The sequence below is a fragment of the Macrobrachium rosenbergii genome, chromosome 48, assembly GCF_040412425.1.
Source record: "Macrobrachium rosenbergii isolate ZJJX-2024 chromosome 48, ASM4041242v1, whole genome shotgun sequence".
Classification (NCBI taxonomy): Eukaryota; Metazoa; Arthropoda; class Malacostraca; order Decapoda; family Palaemonidae; genus Macrobrachium; species Macrobrachium rosenbergii.
In genome coordinates this window covers 8,575,182-8,595,501 of record NC_089788.1, presented here as the reverse complement: position 1 = coordinate 8,595,501, position 20,320 = coordinate 8,575,182, and the positions used below count along the sequence as shown (strand labels likewise).

The window sequence follows — 20,320 nt, the reverse complement described above, 5'->3', positions numbered from 1 at the left end:
TCGGGACTATTGTAATTTATTGTAATTTAAGAAAGGTATTGAAAACTATCGTCTGAAGAATAATGATTAAAACAGTAATAATAAATATACGAAAAGAGGTCTTCCCAATTATCAATATTCTTGCAAAAAAAAAAAAATACCCATCTCAGTGACCAACAGTTTACTGCCATAATCCACTCCCACTTTTCGCGCGCGCGCGTCAACTCGTCCCGCAAGCACATTCCAAGGACGCCGAGACGGTGGAACACAGTCTGGCACAGCTGAACCTTCGGGTTCCACGGATTAAACGCAGAAGCTCGTGAGGATAATCTGAAGGCCTCTTTGGCAGAGTGGCGTTGACGAGGGAGCCTTCAACTAAAGCCTGCAAAGGTCACGGGGAAAATGACGAGGTATTTCAGCTTTATAAAGTTATCGGTACGTGTTTCAGTTTGAGGCATATTCTTCTTGGTGAGTTCTGGGTAGGTCTCGGTAAGAATTTCGGAGAGAGGCAAGTAACTTTCATCGCGAAATACATGCTAAGTATGTATGCATGTGTATATATATTTACAATTATATATATATATATATATATATATATATATATATATATATATATATATATACACACACATATATATATATATATATATATATATATATATATATATATATATATATATATATATATATATATATATATATATAATTATTTTTGATATGCTTGACTGTTTCATGTTTTTAATTTTACATACCTCATACATGATGCTTTTGACACTCATTTCTTAGTTCTTTCCCACTCTCTTACATTAAAGACTGCGCATATAATTACACACTTCGGTAAAATTATTCTCTCCCCGTTCATCCCCCACTCTCGTTCTTTTGTATCATAATGGCTTAAGGGGGAGGAATGGAACATGAATAAAGCGCAAGAAAGAGAGATGTTTTACGATACGGTGAAATAATAACGACTGAATTGATTTGAACTGAATTGAATTGAATATAGAATTTAGACCAAAAGCCAAGCACTGAGACCTATGAGGTCATTCAGCGCTGAAATGGAAATTGCCAGTATAAAGGTTTGAAAGGTTCAACAGGAGGAAAACCTCGCAGTTGCACTATGAATCAGTTGTTAGGAGAGAGTGGAAAGGGAATATGGAAGGAGATACGGTATAAGGAACGAAAGGGGTCGAGCTAGGGGCCGAAAGCCCACTGCAAAGAACCTCAAGTAATGCCCACAGTGCACCACATGAGGTGCGATGACGGCACCACCCTCCTACGGGGAAAATAATAAGGACGAATTAGTGATTATTGATTCAAACGACGTTCCAGGAAGGAAAATAACATCCGGGGAAAAAATAGAATGAATCTGGAAAGATCTCATACGTAGAATGTCCAGTAGGAAAAAGTTCACGGAAAAATATTCGTATTTTACATAGCCAAACGAATTTTTGTCTTTTGTAAATAGTCTACGTGTTCTGTTAACTCTCTCTCTCTCTCTCTCTCTCTCTCTCTCTTTTATTAATGGGTGATTAGTTCAAGTATTTATTTTATTGTCTTAGGAAATCAAATGGAACTGGTGTCCATTTCAGTATTATTTTTATTGGCAGCCATTTATTTAACTTGTAATAAAAGTTTATTTAACTCGTAGTAAAAGTTTATGTATCTTGTAAAAATTTATTTAACTTGTAATAAATTTTTGTAACTTGTAATAAATTTATTTAACTTGTAATAAATTTATTTAACTTGTAATAAATTTATCTAACTTGTAATAAATTTATTTACCTTGTAATAAAAATTTATTTAACTTGTTATAAATTGATTTAACTTGTAATAAATTTATTTAACTTGCAATAAAAATTTATTTAACTTGTAATAAATTCATTTAACTTGTAATAAAATCATTTAACTTGTAATACAAATTGTTTACATTGATTGTAATGTTTATGAAACATTTTTTATTAAAACAATGCAATTGTATTTTTTCATCGTGTTCCCTCTTGTATATTGACCACATTGTTTATTAATCATATTTGTATGTAATGTGTTCTACCGAATTAAAATGCGAACAAATGCATCAGGTATCCATTACCCAGAGCCAGCATTTTAACAGAGAGAGAAAAAATGATAGGTTTGATGAAATGGCTCATCTATAAGACGCGCGCTTAACGGAGAGAGAGAGAAAGAGATTTCAGTTCTGATAAAATATCTTACACATAAACCGAAAGTTTAACTGAGAGAGAGAGTAAATTTCAGTTCTGATAAAATACCTTATATATAAAACGAACGCTGAACACAGAGAGAGAGAGAGAGAATAAATTTCAATTCTGAAAAATACCTTGTAAAACGAACGCTGAACGGAGAGGGAGAGAGAGAAAGAGAAAATAAATTTCAATTCTGATAAAATACCTTATACATACAACGAACGCAGAACGGAGAGAGAGAAAATAAATTTAAATTCAATAAAATATCTTATACATAACCCGAACGCTTAACGGAGAGAGAGAGAAATTTTCAATTCTGATAAAATACCTTTTACATAAAATGAACGCTGAACGGAGAGAGAGAGAGAGAAACAAAATAAATTTAAATTCTAATAAAATATCTTGTACACAGCCCGAACGCTGAACGGAGAGAGAGAGAGAGAGAAAGAGAATAAATTTAAATTCAATAAAATATCTTATACATAAACCGAACGCTGAACTGGAGAGAGAGAGAGAGAGAGAGAGAGAGAGAGAGAGAGAGAGAGAGAGAGAGAGAGAGAGTTGCCTGAAGGCGTCTTCAGCCAGAAGTCCTGCGGCTAATAAGATCTATCAAAATGTTTTCTTAGGCAGTCCAGAGACAATGGATCTGTTCAGGAAATTCACTGAAGAGAGACAGAGTTCCTTACGTGGCGACGTGCCCCTCTTCTCGTTGTCCTTCATTTGCATGCTTGTGGTCCAGCGGTTAGGGCGCCCCCTTCGCCGGGGCACGGTCACGGGTTCGGTTCCCGAGCGAGACGGGAAGATTCAGGGGCAGAAAGTTGAACGGCGCAGTGTCTTCGTTGACGTGAGTTGTGAAATATGTACTTGATAGTTAGTCGTCTGTGTTCGGTCGCAGACAGGGTGAAGAAGTAAGTGGGAAGGTGTATGTATATATATATATATATATATATATATATATATATATATATATATATATATATATATATATATATATGTATATATTCATGTATATATATATAGAAATAATCAACACAATCACGTGTGGAACAGAAATAAATTTCTGACTCACATCGGGATCGAACCAGGTCTTTCAATCGTATGGCCTAGTGGGCAGCGCCCTTGCCTTTCAATTGAAAGACCTGGGTTCGATCCTGATGTGAGTCAGAAATTTATATATATATATATATATATATATATATATATATATATATATATATATATATATATATATATATATATATATATATATATATATATATATATATATACATGGCTTGTCCCTTTGTTGTATAGGTCCTTGTAGTACAGTACTAAAACTGCGACTCTCCTACCCAAGTATTATCATGAACGTCTGATACGTTTTATCAGTTCATATGAAGTCTGGAATCCTCGCATATTTCCTATCAACTCTAGAACATAAAACCCCTTTTTTTCTCGAAATGAGAGGACGAAGTATCTCTGACTTTATTTTCTCAACCCTTTTATTAGTTCTGTAGTTGAAAGAGCTCTTTTACCGATGTCACATCAGAACTCAGCCATTCCATTTTGTGTTTGCTTTTTCATGCGAGTGAAGACGATATCTTACCACTTGACCCTTGAGCACGAAAATTAAATTCTCTCTCTCTCTCTCTCTCTCTCTCTCTCTCTCTCTCTCTCTCTCTCTCTCTCTCTCTGTGTGTGTGTGTGTGTGTGTGTGTGGACCAAGGCAGTTACTACACTGACTGTTCTGCAGTGTATAAGTGGTGCACATTCCTTGTGCAAGAAAGTGTATTTTTTCCCATTTTCACAAGCTGTGCAAAAGGGTTATTCATTATGTTAAGAATGCAGTGGCTTGGTGTGTCTGTTTGTGTATGCGTGTATGTGTGTCTTTGTGAATTAGGAAGTGTGTATTAATCAGGACAGTTCTTGACTCATCAGAAAATCAGGTATGAAATTAATCAAGAAGCGCAGTGCCATTTCATTCAGTGAAGCATGAAATTTAATGTGTGAGTTAAAAAAAAAAATTATAACCTTTCACGCAAATCGTTTATAAACCTAGTGTTTGTTATATCCCTTTCAACACTTTTAATACAACCTGACATTTTTAGCGTTTGTGTTGTGGTGGTTTCATTGCTCTTCGTGTGAATTGTTCAGTGTTTTCTGTAGTAAACTTTTTACGTGTTTCTTTTTTATCCAACTCAGTCTTTAGAGTATAACTGTTTTGGTGTTTCCACTACAACCATTTAAACCTAAAACAGATTGAGAAAAATTATAGTCGTCTTCGTGTCTCCCTGAGTCCGGATGTGTAATCTTCCTAGTCTTGTCTCAGCGTGCATCCACGCCACAGTAAAGCATGTCATAGACATGTTGGCAACTTGTCACACACATCACATACAGGTCTGATACAAGTCGACGACTTACTGGTGGTAGTAACCATTGCTTCTTAAGTTTGTCCGGCATTATGTCAAAGATTCGTTCTCCACTTCCGGTCGTTAAATTTTTTGTTGTCAACCTGTTTGTGATAAGCATGCGACAATTTCAGGGATTCATCCTCCACTTCCGGTCGTCGGCTTTGTTGTCAACCTGTTTGTGATATGTATGCGACAATTTCAGTGATTCGTTCTCCACTTCCAGTCATCGACATTGTTGTTAACCTGTTTGTGATATGCATGCGACAATTTCAGTGATTCATTCTCCACTTCCGGTAGTCGGCTTTGTTGTCAACCTGTTTGTGATATGTATGCGACAATTTCAGTGATTTGTTCTCCGCTTCCGGTCGTCGACTTTGTTGTAAACCTGTTCGTGATATGTATGCGACAATTTCAGTGACTCATTCTCCATTTCCGGTCGTCGGCTTTGTTGCCAACCTGTTTGAGATATATATGCGACAAGTTCAGTGATTCGTTCTCCACTTCCGGTCGTCGACTTTGTTGTCAACCTTTTGTGATATGTGTGCGACAATTTTCCGACGTGTGTTGTATGACTATTTTACTGCAGTATAGGTGCACGCTTACACAAAAATACACACACATACAAACCGGATACAAAATGTGGTGGGGAGATAGGAAAATGTGAGTAACCGGTTTTGCCTTAAAAACCTCCAGGGTTATTTTCTCCAAAAGCCTTATGCGTTATGGCAATCCTGCTTGCCCACCGCTGCGATTTGGGGAACCCCGAAGGTGAGCTGTAGATTTTGGAGAAACCTGATTGCGGTTCTACGTCATCACGTGGCTTGAAACGTCAGATACGTTTTGTACCGTAACCGTCGACTGCAGACAACGTATGAATTCTGATGCTTCGTCTCGCGGGGGCGGGGGATGTTAAACTAGTGCTCTGCTATTCGCATAATTAAACGGCAAAAGTTTTGTGGCCATTTTCAAAATTTATTCATATTTTCCTTCATAAGGGTTAATCACTCATCCTTCAATATTTGCAGGGTTGCAAACCGGTTCTTCCGACGCAAGTTGAACCTGGGTTTTATCGACGTGACCCCGAAAACCGACCGGCATTTTTTATCCAGTACCTTACTGGTTCTCTATAACAGTAATCATACCTTTCGATTTTAGCTCGCTGTATCGTAATCTGAGGTCACAATCTCATGAATCTTAAAGATACTTACTTTCAGCTGCTATGTTTTACGCGTACCATTGAAAGCATTCTGATTTCTTTTGCTTATTTGTTAGTTTTCATTACGCGTCTTCACTTTTTTTTCGCTGTGGGCTTTTTAATCAGTGGCAGCTTTCTCAACTGGTTAATGAAATTTGTGGTTTCTTCATAATCCAGCCTAAGTTCTGGTCCGTATTGAGTGTAGTGCACTAGCGTGTGTGTGTGTGTGTGTGTACGTGTTTTCTTCCAGCGGGTAGCCTAAGTTAATTCCTATCTCCAGCATCTAAACATTCCATTCAACCAACTAATTTTCTTTTTAACTTGTTAAGCAACTTTCAACAATTCTTTGAGAGAAATACTCGGTACCTGTTTTTCCGTTACTCTCTCGGTACCCAAGCCATTTGCATATTTCTGCGCAGAGCCACATTTTTCCTATTTTTTTTTTTACATACGCTTGAGGACCTCGTAAATAACATTAAGAGGTCAACATTTTATTTCTTACTCTTGTTTAACGCAAACGAAGGATGCTAATGTGTCCATAAACATTCAAAGCCTAATTCGATTAGTCACTCGCATAACGTCATTATTCATAAACAAAACTATAAAGGTTCTGTTTTCGGGTCGAAGGATAGACATGAGCAAACCTCCGAGATATTCATACAATCTTTTTTTTTCTCTCTCTCTCCAAAATGGAAGCCGACGGGACAGGCAACCGATAGTGCTCGCTTGATACATTGCACCACCGTATCACAGGCCTGTGTCTTAAAGCAAGATGAGTGTGGGAAGGATTGGAAGGGAGTATGAGGCCTGGTGTAGACCTCACGACTCTGTCCAACCAAACCTTAATTTGAGATTGTGTTTTAATGGCGTCTTTGGATGCACAGGAAAGAGTCTTGGTGAATTAAGTCAGTTTTCTGCTCTGCGATTTTTTTTTTTTTTTTTTTGGTGTGTGATTGAAAGTGTAGGCAGCATTATTCAAGACAATAACAAGTAAAAACTGCGCCGAAGTTTCTTCGGCGCGCAATCAACTTTTCTGTACCGACACTACAGCGTATAATCAAGGCCACCGAAAATAGATCTATCTTTCGGTGGTCTCGGTATAAGCAGTATAGCGCTTATTAAAACACTGGAAATTATGCGAATTGTGGTGTTCTAGTGATAGCAAGATTCCCAAACAACAAAAAACTACGGCGACAACATTACTAATAATGGTGGTGAAGACTGTTGTCTCTATAACAACGCTTCTGATGTCATGACTGGATCACATCAGAAATAATAACAAGAATGAAGAAGATAATTTACGGTCTAAAACAGCAGCGGGAGATATTATTATGGTAATAATAAGCAGAGTTGCAGCAATACGTGCAACAGAAGTTGCAGTACACTTGAGAGAGAGAGAGAGATGAAAAAGCTCCCCTTGCACGTTGAAAGTTCCTTGCGTAAATTCCAGCCACCAACTTCAGGGGCGCTTTGGACGCAAAGAATAGAGATTCCTATCTTTAAGTGGACCGAAGAATATGGGGATTTTTATATATGCAATTTACTGTTCCACAAGACCTTGCTTTATATACTTTCTTGTGTGAGGGAGTGTGTGTGTGTGTGTGTGTGCGAGAGAGAGGGAGAGAATGTCACATAAACCTTCCCTCCAAGAGTAAAAGTACGTTTTCATCGAATATCATTTCTGCTTTCAAACACAGAACGTTAAAAATAAAAAGCTTTCGTTTGTAAAGGTTTTCGTTTCTCATTGTTGCGCAGTTCCTACGTTAGCTTTTCTTTGTTTTTCAAATGCGTTGCAGTTATCATCTTCAAAAGCAAAAAAATTGTTTCGTCCTTATGACAACTGGGTGTGAGCATGGCTGTATTTTTTTAAATTCTTTTCCATGATACAAATACACTACAGCCAGGTATTTTCACCAAATGTTCGAGCACTTCAGTAATTTGATATTACACAGAGTTGGCTACTGGGAAATTCACCTCTCTCACGTAAATGTAAATAAATATTTGTTTGGATGCATGGTTTGCAACCTTGCTTTCTCTTTAGTATGATTTTTTTTAGTCAACTTATTTATTTTGCAAGTAAATAGATAAATATGATATCTTGTCCGTTTGTAATTGCTGCGTATAATTGCTGCTAGTGTTCACTTCTTTCTTCGTGGTGATGACACCAGACAATTATATAATTAGAAAGATACGGTTTTGTATTCGGCCTTCAGTCGTTTGGTTGATATTCCCGAGATCAGTCCTAAAAATATATACTGTAGATACATACATACACAAATATATATACACATTATATATGTATGTATGTATATATATATATATATAAATATATATATATATATATATATATATATATATATATATATATATATATATATATATATACTTGGGGACCAGGTTGGTAGCTCCATTCCTTCTTCAGTCCTGGGCGAACCACCACTGTCGACATACTACCAGTTACACAATTCACTGCTTCAGTCAACAGAGGCAAATGAGACTAGCTGAAAAGTGCGTATTTCATACCTGAGGAATATGACTGCAAGGACCAGTCATATATATATATATATATATATATATATATATATATATATATATATATATATATATATATATATATATATTTCCTTGTGTATTGCAAAAAGGACTTCCCTTGTTTTTATTGATCGTTCACATTAAAAAAAAAAAAAAAAAGATTTCACTGTACGCAAAAACCACCGCCGATAAATGAATTTTTTTTTTAAGTATCAGAATTATTCTCTTATAATCTTCTTAATCCCCAGAAAAGGCTCACCAAAAACAAATACCCCGACCAGGAAATCCTCTGCCTATCGTCTGAATAATAATAATAATAATAATAATAATAATAATAATATTATTATTATTATTATTATTATTATTATTATTATTATTATTATAACGAAGATACATATAATCGTCTAGATAAACATTTTGTTACCATTGGGACATTTGGATATAAGAAAGACAATATTCATGCTGCTTAACGGGTTAGAAGCTAAAATTCATCGAGAATATTTTGTCCCTTATAATACAGATTTATTCGAAGCCTAAAACGACAGGTGGAGACCCAGACCAGCTGGGAATTCAGGAAGAAAGAAAGTGCATAAAACATGAGACACTGAAGATACTCCATATCACGTCTAACCCCGCAGAGAGTCTGGCATAAAACTCTAATGTTAATTGTCAGGTCCCTTAGGTAAGGGTCAATGCATTAAATCGAAAAGATATTTGGCACTTGGACCCCATTTGGCACGGAAGACTATTTCCTAGCAGAAAGCACTGTAGCTTGACATTTATATCATTCCCTTATGTCACTGTGTTGCCGCTCGTTGTCAATATTTTGTTTTGAAGGTTGGCGATGAGCAACTCAAAAACCACGGATGGTCCTTGGGAGATTAAACTTGCATCGCGTCTGAACCATATTTTTCCTTTTTTTTTTTAAGAGCATTGGCCAATTGGTCGGGCCACTTAATGAATGCCCTAGTTTAGCCTCGGCCCAAAGAAAGCGAAAGCAAGAAAGGAAGGATTGTTGGGGGGGAGGGGGGTTAACCACAAAGGAACCGATGGATCTGTAGTACTAGTAGTAAACTACTATGCATTTCAGGGACCGCGAGTCATCGTTTTTCTCAAATATCTTTCAAACTAATTATTTGATGGAAATGATACTTTGACACAGTGTACAAGAAACCTCCTGCATTGTCAAATGGTGTTAGTTAAGGCGTGTACTCTCGACTTTTAAAAGCAAAGTCGCATGAGTCAGCAGGCCTAAACTACGCAATCGAACGTCCGCTATCCTCCATAGACAGGAAAGGGAGGCGGAGATGGGGAGGCCAGGAAAGTGGGTTGAGGGAGGGATGAGAAGGGGAAGGGAGAGGGAGAGACTGGATGGGGATAAAGGACGTTCGAATGCATAGTTTGGCAATGCTTGGCAACACCATGTAAGTCAAGAGTAAAAGCCTTAACTAAAACCATTTGACAATGCGCTATACTACCAAAAATTAGCGGGAGGTGTCTTGTACACTGTGTCAAAGTACCATTTCGATCAAATAATTAGTTTGAAAGACATTTGAGAAAAACGATGACTGGCGGTCCCTGAATGGATAGTAGTGATATTAGTAATACCAGATCATGTGAGGACGTTTTCGAATCAAATTGGCAAAATTCAGTATTTTGAATGAATGGAGAATCGATAGCAGAGCAATACGTGCAGGCATTCAATAAAAAGTCGTTCTTTTATTTGGAATAATATTAATAATAATAATACTTCATTTTAACTTATGACCATATTCAAATACAGAATGCAGATACAGTGAAGATAGCACAAAATACATTGCCGAGATGAAAAAGAAAATTATATCAGTTACATGAACAACAGTGAAAGGTAAAAGTAACAAAAATAACAGCATCTATTCGGTGATACTCGTACCGACGGATTTCGGTACAGCGTCAGTGAGTTCTGGTTCACAGTTAGGACAATAAAGAGTCTATAGCAATAACGATGAGTCAGATACGAAGACTTTCATTCAGCCAAGGTTTTAGTAACGGTATTGAGATAGCCGTATTCGGATCGGGAAAAGGCCTTCAGTGACATCACATGACCAATGTTAATAATGTCATTGTAGTTTTCTATAAAAGAAAACTATTGTGCCGTCTTTGTCTTTCCGTCCGCACTTTTTTCTGTCCGCCCTCAGATCTTAGAAACTATTAAGGCTAGAGGGTTGCAAATTGGTTTGTTGATCATCCACCCTCCAGTCATCAAACATACCAAATTGCAGCCCTCTAGCCTCAGTAGTTTTTATTTTATTTAAGGTTAAATTTAGCCATAATCGTGCTTCTGGCAACGATATGGGATAGGCCACCACCGGGCCTTGGTTAAAGATTCATGGGCCGCTGCTCATACAGCATTATACCGAGACCACCGAAAGATAGACCTGTTTTCGGTGGCCTTGATTATACGCCGCAGCGGCTGTACAGTAAACTCGACTGCTCCGAAGAAACCTCGGCGCATTTATTACTTGTATTTTTATTGCTGCCAGTGACGTCAGACGTCACTCACGACTTCCGGTAGTTTAGTAATGACCGTGATAAGATTCTTGGGACTTGTGAGCTCAGATAATTACGGCAATTTGAGTGTGAAAATTGTCTAGCTAAACAAGAGAGGTGTATTTACGATTGGTTGGTCTGAATGTGATAGAAATTAATAGCATCCAGGTCAGAGTGTTTGAATTGTAAATTCAGGACACAGGCATCCCAAATAATTCAATTGTGGAGCAATAGAACTATGCGCAGCCTGCCAGCTACAATAGCAACGAGAAAAGCAACAGCAGTAATAATTATAGCAATTGCAAGCAATGTACGAAATGAGATTCCCAAGAGTTTAAATAGGGAGAGATAGAGAGGACAAATTACGCCGGCGAGGTAAAAAAAAAAAAAGTCGTAAAAGCTACATTAATAATGCATAATATCCTTGACGTCACGACATTACTCCAGTTTCCAGTTTTTATTCTCTAAACTTTTGTTCTCTTGCCCAAGAACTGGCTACTGTCAGTATTACTATAACCTCTAATACCGACTCTCATTGTGGGTGGGTTTTCAGTAATCTAGATCCATCCCTGGCATTATGTGTTGGTATCGATAACACACATTATTAGTATAATTATAATTTTATTCTTATCATTGTGTCTATTATAGTTTTTTTTGTCATGCTTATGTGTTTTGTATTTACTATTATTATTATTATTATTATTATTATTATTATTATTATTATTATTATTATTATTATTATTATTATTATTATTGCGTGTATACTCTCATTTTTAAAGGCTTGTGAACTGCAATCATGGAGCCAGCCAGATCAAATTGACATGTACGAGTATACCTACAGGTTTTTTATATTCTCAAATACAGATTATACACATGCATGCGTGTACTGTAATAAACATATGCAAAAACCCTAAATAATCTTTGTGTTTGAGAAAGATACCAAGAGTTTTTCCACTACGAATAAATTGGGAAGGTGTATCTTCAAGCAGTTTTAAGATTCTACGGGGCCCGAAATATATATTACTTGGTCTATACACATGGATTTTGATGGAGCCCTGCGGTGGGGAGGCATTGGTTGGGGGGAGGGGGAGGAGGAGGAGGTTAGGTCTAATGTTTGTTTTTCCAACGAATATAGGCCTTAGCACCGCTTAAAAATTTTTAGATATAAATAAATAAGTAAAAAAAAGGCAGAGGCACCAAGACTATCTTCTGGTCTGTCTCTCTCTCTCCCTCTGTGAAGCTTAAAATCTCATAGAACTTGAGAGTTTTATTTATATTTTTAATATTTTATATGTTTACGTTTGTGTTTATATTTCCGTGTCACAGCTTCCGAAGTTGAGATGGCGTGTTTGTATAGTGTCACTCTACGGCGACGGGAAATTTATTGCGAGAATGTGATAGCTATGAGAGAGAGAGAGAGAGAGAGAGAGAGAGAGAGAGAGAGAGATGATTTTCAGAGGATAAAATGTTCCGTTTGCCAGGTATACGTAAACAACAGTAAACAAGTGCGTGCAGAACATATTCCAAAACCAGAATCATTAAAAATATCAAATACCTTTTCCGGAAGAGTTTTTGTTGTGGTCACAGTCATTTTTCTCTTTCCAGGAAGATGATCGACAAATCAGCCTAAACACAAATGTCCTGGAAACGCGTAAACCAACAGTGTCTCTTTTCACTAGCTTATCGTAAAACACGACACTATAATTAACTGTCCCAGCGTTAATGCCTGTCCAAATTGACGGGGGTAATTACAAACGGAAGAGACAGGAGAGACACCGCGGAAGGACAGCGCAATATATCTGCACACGAACACTGCTAGGTGGCGACTGAGTCCGCGAGTCCGAGACTCCGACACGGAGGATATGTGTTGTCTTGTGGCTGGCGTGAGAGAATGAGTCGAGTTGAATTCTCTCTCTCTCTCTCTCTCTCTCTCTCTCTCTCTCTCTCTCTCCAGAAACGCCCAAAACAAGTTCGGTCTTTCTTTCGCCATTCATGCTCTTAAGGTATCGGCAGACGTTGAATGGCGTCTTTGATCATTACTTTTGAAATTTCAGGAACTTTTTTAAGCTTCTCGTAGACAGAAGTATAGCATTTCCTGTTTAACCTGAATATTAGTTAAGTCTGTTTTCGCCACAAACATCTTTAATATAGTTTGGCGCAGGTCATCAACCCCTGAACTCCCGAATACCAATATTATGAGCGATCTGAGTCACTGGTCAAAATGAGACGCCTTTTTTTTCCGGATATATTGCGGCGGATGCCATCTCGTATAAACGTTACATTGGTACTCTTACATACAAGCTATAGATTATGCACCGAGTGAAGCGGTTCACACTGACTTATTTTTATCCATATACGACCAGATTTTGAATTCTGTTCTTGCTTCTGTTTTTCCGGCTCTTATGACAACGAAATAATAACGCCACTCCTTTACGGATGTAACCCCGCATAAAGTCATCAAATGTTCTCTTCAAAAAGTAGGTGCGGTTTACAGCATAACGCGGCGTCATTATTTCGTTATTCAATTGTAATCACTGATAAATTGATGCTTATGCTTTAGTGTTATCAATCATTGTCCGCTTAATGGATTAAGGGGGCTTTGATGCTCGTTACCTCTGTAGGCCGATAACATCAGTGATCCTCGATCCCGATAGCATCGATAATATTATATGACTGTCACATGATAATGAATCCTTGTTTTTTTTCCCGACAGCTTAAAGTTGGAACTAGTCAGGTTATATTTTCGCACTTTGCGGTTAACGTTCTTAATTGAGAGAGAGAGAGAGAGAGAGAGAGAGAGAGAGAGAGATGTTGCTCCCCCACAGCTGACTTCGGCGTGTTGATCTTGATCTGTACAAGAAGTGACTTGCGTATTGAAAAGTTTATGTTAAGAAGTGAGGAAGGGAACGGAGAGAAACCCCAATATTTTTTTCATCACCTCTCTCTCTCTCTCTCTCTCTCTCTCTCTCTCTCTCTCTCTCTCTCTCTCAGTGTTATGAGTTCGTTTTCGTCGTCTCTTGATACTTTAGCGTGTAAGCAAGATATCGCTAATATAATGTGTTTTGTTTTAGAAGTGATTAAATGCCTGAGAAGTATCGATACGTTTATCATTTTCTAACTTAATTATATCTTTAGTTCCGTTCACATAACTAACGTAAACTGGAATACTGGGCATTTTCTAATATAATGTTCATGAGTTATATGTACTTTCATTACACGTTATGATATTGTGGCACATTTGTTATTTTCCAAGGTAAACCTTTACGCGACAGGCTTACTCCGTCTTAGCTTGTTTACAAATTCAAACAACACGCGTAGCTCTTTGTTTATTGTCGGCTTGTTTCTTAAAATACCTTTTAAACAAAATTAGAGTAGTGTTGTGTAATATCTGCAAGAATTTAATCATTATTAGTTTTATTTTGTTATCTAGTATTAGATATCAATTACCAGCTCGCTGGGTTTGTTCTGTCCCGCCAAGTTAATGATTATTTTGTTGTCGGTATGCAATTAATATGTTAACATCCTGTCTGACGTAGCCGGATACTGGCTTTATTCTGTCCCAGCTTGTTTATTTGTTATCCGTATGCATTTAATATATATATATATATATATATATATATATATATATATATAGAGAGAGAGAGAGAGAGAGAGAGAGAGAGAGAGAGAGAGAGAGAGAGAGAGAGAGAGAGAGAGGGGGGGGTTGATTATAACTATTAAAACTGGCGTCACAACACCTAGGTTATCAACGCCGAAGAGAGAGAGAGACGAAGTATGTACGGTTTTAACCCGAAGGAAACCCAACTCCTATCACAGGTGGAGTGTTTGTTCAAAGCATCCCCGCATATCAAGTCCATGACAAGTTACAGCAAAAGATTCTGCGTGTGTAGACTAAACAGCACATTCGATCACAGATACGTGCGTACGTGCTGGTGTGTACCCGCGACATAAAGCTGTTATTAATTGTATAAAGACAAAGGTGAACCATTATCTATTCACATGTCTCCTAAAGACCTTAATTTCGGTTTTGCTGTTTGAAATTCCGTGAATGAAAACGCAAGGACTGGATCGCTTAGTCACACAGAAGAGGGAAGATTGTATACTCGTTTAATCTATGAAGATAGTTACGGTAAGATAGGAGCAGTAGTACTAAGGATGCGAAAGGCTTAAAACTGTCATGGTGTCAGAGGAGTTACAAGGAGTTACTAGGATTAGGATGTCTCAAAGACTTACTAGTCCATCCGAGGAGACATCATGTGCTCACTTGTCTCTATGAGCAGGTTTTAATGTCCATTCACAGTGTTCTAATGATTTTGTCTAGCTTTCTTTTAAACTCTCCCACACTGTTGCTGTTTACAACTTCTGGTGGCAGTTGATTCCAAGTGTCACATATCTCGTATGTAGGATACTAATTTCTCCTGTCATGCATTGGTGAGATAGAGAGAGAGAGCTAAATAATTAGGATATGCTTGATAGAGCAAACGCTAACTTTGTCTTTGCCGAATCATAACAGAGATTATATCCGGGTTGAATTCCGAAAATAGATGTGTATTATAATCATATTTGAAATGACTTAAAGTAAGAATAACTGTGAGAGTAACAATGAAAATAAAAGGAATAAGACAAAGGAACCCTTGCATTAACTCGAAACATACCCAGTTTGTACAAATGATTGAAACCTTCATAATATGGCTATAGACTATTGCGGTGAGTCGCAGAAAGAAACAAAAGGTTTAGATTACAGTGATTTTCAACCTTTTTTGGCCCATGCACCCTTTCACTATATGTCAGAGTGTCACCTCCCCCCGCCCCACCCCCTTCCAAAATTGTTTGCCTCAAAAGGCGCATTCCAAATAATATGCAACAAAATGGTAACACAAACACAGGCTAGCGGAGGGAAAGCGTAGCGTGACCTCTCAGTAGTGTGGACCGAAGCACTGCGTTTGTGTGGTCCTAGAGCCAGTTTGAGCCTGGCAATCTGTTATCTTCACAAAGATGTCATGTTTTTTGAAGAGATATGAAAATTTGACTGAAGGTGGCCCTCTATAACGTTTAAGAGGATGGAACATTTTTTGGGGGTGAACTGCTCAGCTTTGGCGGAGATTTGCGATCCCCGAACGTTCATGTTGAATTTGAAATCTTTCAAGATTGATTAACTTCAAGTCATCATCATTAGTTATCATTATTAGTGAAAATTATGGTAACTTGAAGTTAATCACAAGCAACGGGTGACATTCGAACGTTGTTATTGTTATAAGACATTGCTAGTTTTATCATTTATTTGAAGGTGACATTCGTTTCTCTCATTTTAATCAGGTTATTTCCAATCTGCAGTGATGAATATATGTCCTACGTCATGAACAGGGAAGGGAAAGGGAAGGACCCGCATAAAAGACATAAGATTGAATAGCATTCCCACAGAGTTCCCCCTCCGACATGACAAACCTCCTGTTGAGTCCTTCTTGCGTTACGGAATCTTGATTATATTTCCTTTATTCGTCACCTTTAATACACGATCGTTTCCTGGATAAGAAACGTTTCAGTTGGTTTTCTTTCTCACGCTCGCCTCGTCTAGATTGCTGTTCTATTGTTCCAGCGTTGACAGTCAGCTGACTCCTTCTCAGGTAAGACCTTGACTCTGCTTTCAAGGGCCTTGCTGCTTTCCAACACCACCCCACCGCACCCCAGCACCAACCAACCCTTGTGGAATGTAACTTTCCAGGAAGGAAATTATTGATATTTTGCTTTCGTGCTCTTGTGACGAACTCGCCTGTTTTTTTTTTGCACAAGTATTCCGAATCTTCTCTCTCTCTCTCTCTCTCTCTCTCTCTCTCTCTCTCTCTCTCTCTCTCTCTCTCTCTCTCTATATATATATATATATATATATATATATATATATATATATATATATATATAATATATATATATATATATATATATATATATACACATGTATATGTATGTTTATATATATATATACATGTATATGTATGTTTATATATATATATATATATATATATATATATATATTTATGCAGTATATACAATATATGCTGTATATATATATGTGTGTGTGTGTGTATAATAAAGCTATATCCGAGGCACCATTATACGGACGACATATAACAAAAACAGCGGCCCGGTGCACTATGATTTCGAGGAGAGAAAGTTAAGTATATCTTAGTTTAACCAGACTACTGAGCTGATTAACAGCTCTCCTAGGGCTGGCCCGAAGGATTAGACTTATTTTACGTGGAGAAGGAGAGAAGCTGCATAGACAGACACATTCCTTGAAGACTCTTTATCTCCAAGTACAAACTGACAGTCTCTCCTCTGGGAAATTCCCTAGTCATATAACTCGCAGGACTGCTACGATAAATTCAAATGTCGTAGCGAAGATAAAGTAGATGTTTAAGGATGCTCGCACTCCTAAGTGATTAATTGTATGAAGGGAAGCGACGTATTGAAAGGGTTGTATATGTTTTCACAATTTTACGTTCAGTTGTGATTGTTCATTTGAGGATATGCTCACATTCAAGATGGAGACTACACTTCCATACATCGGCTGCGCATGCGTGCATGCTCGTTCAAAGAGAATTCTTAAGCGTTGTCAAATGTAATGCAAGAGTGGGAAGAATTAGTGTAAATTTGTGAATGTTTATATATACATATATATGTGTGTATACAGTATATATATATTATATATATATATATATATATATATATATATATATATATATATATATATATATATATATATATATATATATATATGTGTGTAAAAATATATATATATATATATATATATATATATATATATATATATGTATATATATATATATAATATATATATATATATATAGTATATGACAGTGAATACGGATTAGCTGACCAGCATGTATAAGGAGTGCCTGGAAAAAGGAAAGATTCTAAATGAGTGGATGAGAGGACTAATATTCCTGTATACAAGGGATAAACTGATAAAGGTGATTATTCACCACTATGGAGGCACAGAGTAAACTGACGTACTGTGGAAGGTATGTGATAAGATTCTGATCGAGAAAGGAAGACAGATAACGAAATATGATTGTGAGAATAAGGTTGACACAGGAAAGGTGGATGGTATTGGGGTCCATCATTAAGGAGTAAATGCACTGAATAACGGAAAGATTATAGAATAGGCGAGACAAAGAAGTTAGCAATTTTTCCAAAATAATTTAAAGAGAAGAGGAAATGTTTATGGAAGTGGAAGTTGTATTGCATGAAGGGGATGTTTAGCTAACTCGTCCTTACGGGAAGAGAAGTGTGATGCAGACTTTGAATTAGAGATAAAAATAAAAATCAATTCACAAAGAAAGGCCGGTGTGAAATAGGCTTATAATTCATATGTGTTGAAAGTGTTGTTCAGATGGTATGAGAAAGGCGTTGGAATGAGAACATTTAAATATAAAGGGAACGTGATGATGCGTGCAACTCAGAGGGTAGTGGTAATGTGTTTGTAAAGGGCTTAACGTGTTCACATGAGCTCTCTGTGTCGGTATATGAAGCGTCTGATGATTTGCAAATTCTTTGTTTTTATCATAAAATTACGGATTGAATTTTCGTTGTTATTTTTTGAGCCACCCGCCACTAGAGAAAGTAGTTTATATATATATATATATATATATATATATATATATATATATATATATATATATATATATATATATATTTGCCAGATAGGCTCATAGTGTGTAGATATCTTCCTCAGGAAGGAGCAGATGGCAGCACTGCTGCTTAAGGCCCATAACCCTTCAGTCGGGCGCAATATCTCTATTTGATAAGAAAGATTGAGACGAGACGGTCGAACGGCCCCTCTGCCTTCCGCGGGGCGTCACGAGTTCGTGCTCATCTTTCACCGATGGTATTTCCAGCAGGGGGGAAAAAGGTTATCGCCTTAACGTTACTCAGAGGGACTTCAGGCCTATATTAAAATGAAGCGTAGGGCTAGAAGGCAAAAACAGATGAGGTCGAGGAACTGTGATCAAGAAGAGAGAAATAAAACAAGAGAATTAACACCAGTCAAACCTAACGACGATGTTCACTCCAATAAAAACATTGCTGCAATACTCAAAGAAGCAGTATACAGTTTTCCAGCATTGAAATGAAAATTACAGTTTAATAAAATGAATTCGACTTAATCACAGGGTCAGAATCATGTACACTGAACCGAGATTTAATTAGCTCATTATGACAGAACCCGCAGTTTTTATGCTAAAATAAGTAAATAAAAAATCACGGCATTGGTACTTTACCTTAGGCACGAACAAAGACGCAGAGAAAATAAGAGATGACAGCCGTTAAAGAGGGATAAAAGAACGATATAATTTCAATAAACAATGAAGAAAGAATTGATATTAATAAAGGAGATATGAGCGTCCTCCTCTGATCAGAGAGAGAAAGAGAGAGTCGGGGGAGGGGGTCGTGGATATAAGCCTTGAAAGCATGCTGTACCGAAGTAGCCTACCAGCCAGTCAAGACTACAAAGACCACCTATTGTAAAATTTTGTAATATACGAGCTGCTCGTATCAGCGAGAATGGCCCATGCGCCGGTAAGATCATCTTTAATCTGTCGGCGTAAACAACAAACCTTTGTCGCATTAATCGCTTAGGAAATCAAGAAGAAGGACGAGAGGCACTGTGGAAGTTACAAAGCAACTGAAAGAATTCACCAGAATTTCTGGAGTTCAGGATTTTCTCGTCGACATCGACCAGTGGAGGGATATTCTACAAAAAAAAAAAAAAAAAATATATATATATATATATATATATATATATATATATATATATATATATTAACCACAAATAAATAACTGAAACATAAAAAGAAAGAACGGGAAATGAAGATAGAAGTAGAACCGAATGCATTTACGAAATAATAAATGATGTACCATGAGCTGAAATAAGTAGTAAATAAAAGGAAAAATGGTACCCCAAGTAAGGGATAAAGTTTACGGTACAGAGCGAAGCTACATGCCGAGGTCTAGACTCTAGAGAGTATACTCTTTAGAGTCTAGACCTTGATACATGCACTCCATAGCATCTGTATGTTGACTTACCAGCGTGAGACCGTATTATTTTGCACCTGAAATGTTCCTTGGGCTCAAACCCAGCTATAACTATTCAATTCGAATTGAAATTCTGAATACACTGACGACTTAACCCCGCAGGTACACAGAAAAAACAAAAATACACACTCGAGGGCCTGACCGGGATTTGAACCCGGGACCTCTCGCACCCTAAGCGAGAATCATACCCCTAGACCATCAGGCCGGTACTGTGCACGTAGACTGGAATAGGTATAGATCTGACAGGCTTGTTAAGAAGAAAGTGTCTTGATAATATGTACTGGAGTGCAAATGTGTTATATGTGAATGATTAAATATGTTTAAATGCCACTTAACCATCGTAAACATCATACTTATCAGTTAACAGTTAGAATGATATTAAAGTG

The 20,320-nt window shown here is 37.2% G+C and overlaps 2 protein-coding genes and 1 non-coding gene across 3 annotated transcripts in view; 1 reads left to right on the top strand and 2 right to left on the bottom strand.

Moving 5' to 3' along the window:
* Nucleotides 1-12,721, bottom strand: part of LOC136831235 (transient receptor potential channel pyrexia-like) — a 92,695-nt gene extending 79,974 nt beyond the window's left edge. Inside the window, exon 1 of the mRNA XM_067091271.1 lies at nucleotides 12,382-12,721. The gene's annotated coding sequence lies outside the window, so the exon portion shown is untranslated. The remainder of the gene's footprint in view (nucleotides 1-12,381) is intronic.
* The window catches only part of LOC136831244 (tetratricopeptide repeat protein 1-like), a 234,660-nt gene that overhangs the window by 193,960 nt on the left and 20,380 nt on the right, over nucleotides 1-20,320 (top strand). The window lies entirely within an intron of this gene.
* TRNAP-AGG (transfer RNA proline (anticodon AGG)) lies at nucleotides 20,068-20,139 on the bottom strand. The gene has a single exon. It is a non-coding gene; the product is annotated as a tRNA-Pro (tRNA).